Here is a 7,500-nt window from a genome sequence, read left to right as displayed (position 1 = left end):
TACCAAAAAATTACTATTCAAGAAGTCGGTTGGTAAGAGCTACGACACCCATTATATACTCCTGAAAAAGAGCATTAAGATTATAATCTCTTTGGGGCACACTACAATAGTCTGCGAGGTGTTTCATTCAATAACGATGAGGAGCTGAAAACGTGGTTCGACAAATTCTTCGCGTCACGACTCAATAATTTCTACCGTCAAGGCATTAAAAAAATAATCGAGCGTTGGCAAGAAGTTGTCAACAATGAAGGAGAACATATTATTAACTGACTGAATTCTTAAAATCGTTGATGGAAAATAAATGGAAAAAAAAACAGCGAATTTATCTGTCAACCTACCACAGCAACCGATGCAGTAGATTGCCAGTAGACCGCTGTAGCTGTTTGTCAGTCAACTGACTAATTAGCTCTTCTAATACAGACTACTTAACCAGTTGTAGTCACCAGTTGTAGAACGCGTTTCCACCACCTTAAACGTCCTCAGTTTCTCTCTTCTAATTACGCCCATAGCTACTAATTTTATCATTCAAACACTATGCACGTCTACCATGTACCATGTACCGCCAAATATATAAGTCTTACGACCATAGTTTTTCGTTTCTCTATCTGTAACATCTCCACCGAATTGAACACCAGCTACATATATAAATTTATGTATCCTTTGCTCCGACACTACCATACCACAGCTTTACCCTTGTGCTCACCAATTCTTGTTCCCTTACCCACAACATTCCTCTCATCAATGAATGTAATTTCTCTATCGGCCACTACAGAGTATCAAAATCTAGTAGCCCCAGATTTTTTCCGCTCCATTGAACTCTTTCTTACTTTTTCCTTGGAATTTTTTCATCGCGTTTGGGGATAAGCCATGGGCAATGGGATTGGACCCAATTATGATGATTTCATTGTTTGCTACCTTGTCCCCTAAACATTCATATTGCAAATGCAATTTTTATGCTCCATTTCAGTAGATATACCACCTTCTCTTTTATTATCACTTTTTACCTGGCAATACAATTCACTTCCAGCATACCAGAAACCTCTATCAATCACCCTCAATTTTCTGATTTCATCGGTACCTCCCTATCGGAAACGTCACCTGTTTTTCACGAAGCAATTGATTCCTGTTTTTATGTTCATATTTTCTACCTCCTCTCCAATTCAAAGCAAATCCACCATTCCTATATCTATCTACGTCAGATACACTGACTTGAAAACTAAGTACCTCCAAACGAGCTTCTTTTCGTTCGTGATAACCCTCAACGCGCTAAATTCAGATGTAAAAACAAACTGCATGAAAATGGTTTTCAGAGAAACTGCTGACATAATAGCATCACTTGATGATCGAGATATAGCAGGAGCAATCCAAAGTGACAGGAAAGGTATCGGTCGTGATGCCTTTAAACCATTTTTGACGATGACACAAAGGGAGCGTAGATCCACTGTCAGTGGTTGTGTTAAAGCAAAAGAAATAAAGAAAAGGTTACAGCATTTTATTCAATACTCTCAGCAAAGTAAGATGACTAAATGGAGAGAAAAGTTTATTACAGTGAAAGTGGGCTGGGATGAGATCTGGTGGTGGAGCACACCACAGTTGAGTTTCCTTCTTCAAACCACTTATGATATATTGTCATCGCCAGGCAATCTGCTACGATGGGAAATAACCAATGACGACAAATATAGATGCGGAAAAGTTGGCAAACTAAAAAGTTCTATCTAATTGTTTCACGGCGTCGGAAAATATACATGGAGGTATAATGAGGTTCACTGAATTATCTGTAGTGCCGCTATGATGTACATGGAAACGATCAATGGTTGCAAGAAACAGCAGAACGACAGCGATGAACGGCTTATCACGGTTGTCCTCCAAGGTCAAGATAATTCCAAGAAAGAGAAGGAGTATGTGAGTGACGAAACCTGGAATAGAGTTTGGGAGGTGGTATCAGATCTTTAATGCGAGCACCTCTTTCCTATACCAGCAAGGAAGAAACCGGATGCGGCAACATGGTGTGAGGAACGTAAGATAATACACTTTGGTTAATTAACTATTCCATAAGAAAACAATATAAAATTAGACCAGGTTAAGAAAGACGAGTGTTATGAGATGCTATTGGAGCATTGTATAAATGCTGGCAAAATTGCTATACATTTTCTGCTAAAAGTTGGATGAACGGGTTTTAAAGGAACCAGACTGAGACGGTTACTGGTATCAAATGATATCCAAAATAACCAAGCAAGCCCCATCTTGAAATATTATGTGGGTAACGGTCAGCCATTGGATATAGGTAAAAAGGAAAGATGAAACATGGCTGTGGATTGATGATCACAAAATGATCTTGTGGCTGAGTGCTTCTTAGTCGAACCATAAGGTGAGAGCTCACATCAGTATTGGTTGTCGGGGCGCTGTAAAGCCGTTGAGAGCAAAGTCCCGAAACGGTGCACATTCTCTCGTGATGTGCCTTGAAACCTACTGGTATCTGATATGAAGGAGTTCTGACTTACTGCACTTGCACTGGCAAGTTGTTTCTAAGTCTCTAGAAATGCACATCTGTCATTTTGCATCACACCGTCACCCTATAAATAATGACTCATAAAGTAAAATTTCTAAATTGTTGTTGTTTTTGCTATGCATTTGTTTCAACTCCTTTATTTCTAATTAGTATTTAGTAGCTTTGTAACAGAAATTTCAGACGCTTTTATCATATACAAAAATTTATTATCAGACAATGTTTAAAGAAGAAAAATTATTGCAATAAATATAAAGTCAATTTTTTATCCTAACTGGTCAGGTGGTTAACATTATAGTCGAAGCAGTTATCATTTATTTATTAGGTCCACATATATGTCTGGAAGTTATTTATTCGAAACTGAAGACAGGTGAAATTTGAAATTAACATAATAAGACGCCATTTAAAATACGATAAATCAAGTGGTATGAGTTTCAGAAGTTTTACATTAACGTAGTGAACCCATAAATTGTAGGATCATTTAAATATGATGATGTGGCGTTCTTTGTTTTAGGTACGTAATTTTACCGAAGTACTGGAAATTACTCTGTTCAATCTTCAACATAACTGATGTGAAACGGCTGCAGATAAAAACTAGATGCGAATTCATCTCACTATTTAAAGCGATGATGGAGAGTCCTATAACAGATTTGATTAAACGGGGATCATTATACTAAATCTTTCTAATTTTGGTACAACGCCTATTTTAAGGGGAAGGAAGAAGTCGATTGCATCGACTCTGTACTGGTCTGGTACTTTATTTTATCAACAGCGAAAGGATGACAGACAAAGTCGACCGCGGCGGAATTTGAACTCAGAACGCTTCTAGACATTTTGATCGGCGCGCTAACGATTCTGCCAATTCGCCACCCTAAATCATTCTTTTAATGAAGGACAGCTTAATAAAGACGTTCTTCTCCAATTTATTCTCATAAAAGGTGACAAATTAACGAAACACTTGACACTGCTGAAGCTATTGATAGCTTTGATTTCCCACTTCAGAGTATCAACTCTACAGTGAAGTGGATTGGGCCACGTGTAACTGACTCGCTTTGGGCATATACTGTGCACTGCTCTAGGCAGGATCGACTATTGATCTGCTTATTCCCTAACCTATGAAATTAGATACTTCTTTTTACGAAGAAATATAATTCTAAGTTGGGTACAAGGCCAGCAATATTGAGGGGATAGGGTAAGTTGATTCAATCGACTTCAATACGAAAAATAAAAGGCAAAGTCGACCTCGGTGGTGCTTAAATTGAGAAGGTAGAGATCTGGAAGAAATGCGGATTGGCAATTTCGTTCGACGCTCAAACGATTCTACCAGCTTGCTGCCTTTCTGCGAGGAAATATGTTTCAAATTTTGGCACAATGCCAGAAAGTTTCTAAGCAAGGAGATATGACAATTACATTGACCCCCTCCAGCACGTGACTGGCATTTTATTTTCCTAGACCTTAGGCAAAGCTAACCTCGGTGGTATTTGAACTCAGAATGTAAAGAGCCGGAAGGAAAAAATCTCGCTAAGTAAGTTTGCCCGACGAGGTAACGATTCCGCCAGCACGTCACCTATCGAGGAGAAAATATTGTTGATTTTAATACAGATACAGTGTCTGAAAATCGTGAGAAAGGACTATTTCATTACATCGACCCAGTCGGTACTTTATTTTATTCACCCCGAAAAGATGAAAAGATAAGTCGACCTCGGCGGGAGTTGAATCCAGAATGTTAAGGATCGGTACACATACCGCAAAATATCTTGTACGATGCTCTAAAGATTCTGTCAGATTTCCACGAGAAATTATGATAATGATTTTTCATTAAGAGGCACGATGGTTATTTATATTATTTCACCGATTGGTGAAACGGAAAGTGCAATGTTTTGTTATTTCCCAAGAGCTTAGGCATTAAATAAAGAGCGATGATATTTCTAGCAGTAATTGAAAGTAAGTCGAAATTTACGAGACTTATCTCATTGCTCTACGTTGCGCTACTACCAAGAGGAACAATAATGATATTGATTATTATCATTTTGTTTTTACATGTCGCGAACGATTAGAGCAAAAGATATCCTTTTTATAAGTCGAAACTATGATTCTCTATCGATTTTCAGTTGATGAAAATTCTCTTGTTCTGCTAATTTCTTGGGAAATCTTTTTGCTCATCAAAATATCTCATCGTTCTATTTTCCAAAACATATATTAAGAAAGTGATTAGTAGTATTGTTTTCTTGCCCAAAATTATGATCATAAATTGCTAAAAAAGATCGCGTTTTAGATCTCAAGCAAAACTTACCCTAGTGTTTTCACTTCACTAACCCCAATGGGAAAGCTTTGAATGGTGCAAGTTTATATTTTAACACCTGAAAATATTGGGGAGGGGTGTACACAATTTCATTGAGTCAATTTTTTTTTTTTTGCTGATGTTTGTTTAACCCTTCATAAACCAGGATTCAATAGAGTAATGATCAGGGATAGGCTAGCTCTGACCATCACGACATTTTAGGGCGTAACTAGAACTGCATTTGTCAATGTATCATTTCCTATTTTACAAGAGGTAATTTCAAGTTGCTACTTTTAACAGATCGAGTGACAACAATGTGATTCACTTGCTGGCTGGGGTCTGGAAACCCGCAAAGTGTTTTTTTTTTTAATATATACACTCTAGTCGTTTATTGTTTCTACCTCTCTTACATACATCCACATCTCTTAATAGTCTCTGAAATATTGGTTTAAAATTTCTGATTTGATTACATCGACAGCAGTGTCCAGCTAAAAATTATTCCATCGATACTGAAAAGATAAAACGACAAAGCCGACCTCATTAGAATTTGATCTTACAACGTAAAGAACCGGATGAAATTATGTTAGTCATTGTTTTCCCGCCGCTCTAACGATTCCACCATCCCACCACCTCTTTTTAATTCTGAGATATGAATATTTTCAACGGATTGATACCGATAGAATGAGAAAAGAATGTTCTGCCTGAGTTTGCTGGGGCTTGTGTTCTACAGAGACCAGCAGTAAAAGTATATAAAAAGGTGAAAGTATAAACAGTGATATCTGTGGATAATTATACTAGTCCAAACACTATACTACCGGTTTTATTTTAAGAAATTAAAAAGTAAAGTTAATACTGGCAAAATCTGTGCCAAAAACATGGATGCCTAAAACTACTTCTGTTACCATATCAGTATTTTAAAATATAGTAATATTAGATTTCTTACACTAGGGAGTAATCTTACAAAAGACTAGTATATTGATATGACATCTAATCCCATTAATCGTGGTGGCTTGTTAGAAAAAATACCAGTGATAAAATAGTTATCTCTACGCACTTTGTAAATATAACGAATAGTAGATTCATTGACATCAAACTCGTGGCCCACAGCAGCGATGCTTCAACATCATGTATTTTCTTATTCATCTCTACCGTTCTCTGTAGAGAAAATACTAGCATTCTTCGTCGTTTGCTGGAACCAGGAACCTTCGTATCACTTGTTTTGACTAGTACCATGTTGATGGGTACTTGAATGTAAATCTGGATAAAAGCTACGCATCCTTGCAGCACGGTCATGCAAAAGCAAGCGATAGTCTGCGCGCTCTGAGTAGCAGAGCTTGTGGCTGGTCGATGGGGTGCATTTTTGAGGTACAAACAAAATCTTCGACTGATCGCCGACTCATGTTATCCAGGATTAGTAACAAACGAATCAGTGATAAATAAAACTCAATGTACTAGCTGTATCAATTACTGACATGGAACTGCTTGTACTTTGAAGACAGTAATGAGAGACATATTTGCAAACTTGTAGCATGTTTTTGCTATGGGCTTGTTGTCTTTAAAAATCTTTGCATATCTGAAGACTTGAATAGTAATCCAAGTGTTTATGTCCCTAATATCGGAACTAATTTGCACAAATAATTCAGATAACTAAAAGATTGATATCTGTTTTCTATTTATATAAACGCAGACTTCGAAAGGATGAAAGGATTAATGGCGATATGCAGATATTAGTGTTAGTCTGCCTCAATAAAGTCGACAGCAATTCTTTCTTGGATCAGAAAGATCGTACCACAAACGATATGATTTATATATATATATATTTTTTTTCATATCGCACTAATCTAATCGATATTGTCAATTTGATTGAGATCATTAATGCAAGAGTCAAACTAGAACTTTCCTTGATATAAATACCTTCAGCATTTGGCACAATGCCAATAATTTTGAGGAGAAGCGGAAGTCCGATCCATCAACCCCAGTGGTCACATGGTATTTATTTTATCGATCTCGAAAGGATGAAAGGCGAAGTCCACCTCAGCAGAATTTGAACTCAGAAGGTAAAACCGAAAAAAAAAATACTGCAAACCATTACCGATACTTTAACGACTCTACCAACTTACTACCTTTTTTCTGCACAAAAATATCAATAATTTTTTTCCACTATAAGCACACAGCCTGAAATTTGTGGGACCCTAGTAGTCAGGTGATACTTATTTGATCAATGAAAGGATGGTAGGCAAGAATTGGAACTCAAAACGTAGAACCGGAAGAAATTCTAAGTATTTTGTCAGCCACATTAACGGTCCTGCAATCTTAATAACCTTACACATAAAACGCAATGCGTGTACCCTGTCGGTCACAGTGGTAGAAGGAGAATAAAAAGAAAAACGAACGGAGTGGGAGTGTGTGACAGCCAGAGACTATAAAGGCAGACGAACAGTAGAAAAAAATTTACTCTGAAGTCGCTGGTATTTAAACGAAAATAAAACTGCAAATGTTTATCGTAAATTGTATTTAGTTTATCACCTTCACACACAAACACACTTGTATATATATATATATATATATAAGAAATTTTATAAAACACACTCACACCCACATACGTATATATATATATATATATATATATATATAGAGAGAGAGAGAGAGAGAGAGAGAGAGAGAGAGATTGATAGATAGATAGATAGATAGATAGATAGATAGATAGATAGAT

At 36.8% G+C, this 7,500-nt stretch overlaps 1 long non-coding RNA gene across 1 annotated transcript in view; it reads left to right on the top strand.

The window, feature by feature from the left end:
• Window positions 1-1,670: 1,670 nt before the first annotated feature.
• The window catches only part of LOC128248163 (uncharacterized), a 51,365-nt gene continuing 45,535 nt past the window's right edge, over window positions 1,671-7,500 (top strand). Inside the window, exon 1 of the long non-coding RNA XR_008264462.1 lies at window positions 1,671-2,017. This is a non-coding gene — a long non-coding RNA (uncharacterized LOC128248163). The remainder of the gene's footprint in view (window positions 2,018-7,500) is intronic.

Source organism: Octopus bimaculoides, chromosome 6 (genome assembly GCF_001194135.2).
Source record: "Octopus bimaculoides isolate UCB-OBI-ISO-001 chromosome 6, ASM119413v2, whole genome shotgun sequence".
In the NCBI taxonomy this organism is placed as follows: domain Eukaryota; kingdom Metazoa; phylum Mollusca; class Cephalopoda; order Octopoda; family Octopodidae; genus Octopus; species Octopus bimaculoides.
The sequence above is the reverse complement of the archived record's forward strand: the minus strand, read 5'-3'. Positions and strand labels throughout refer to the sequence as shown.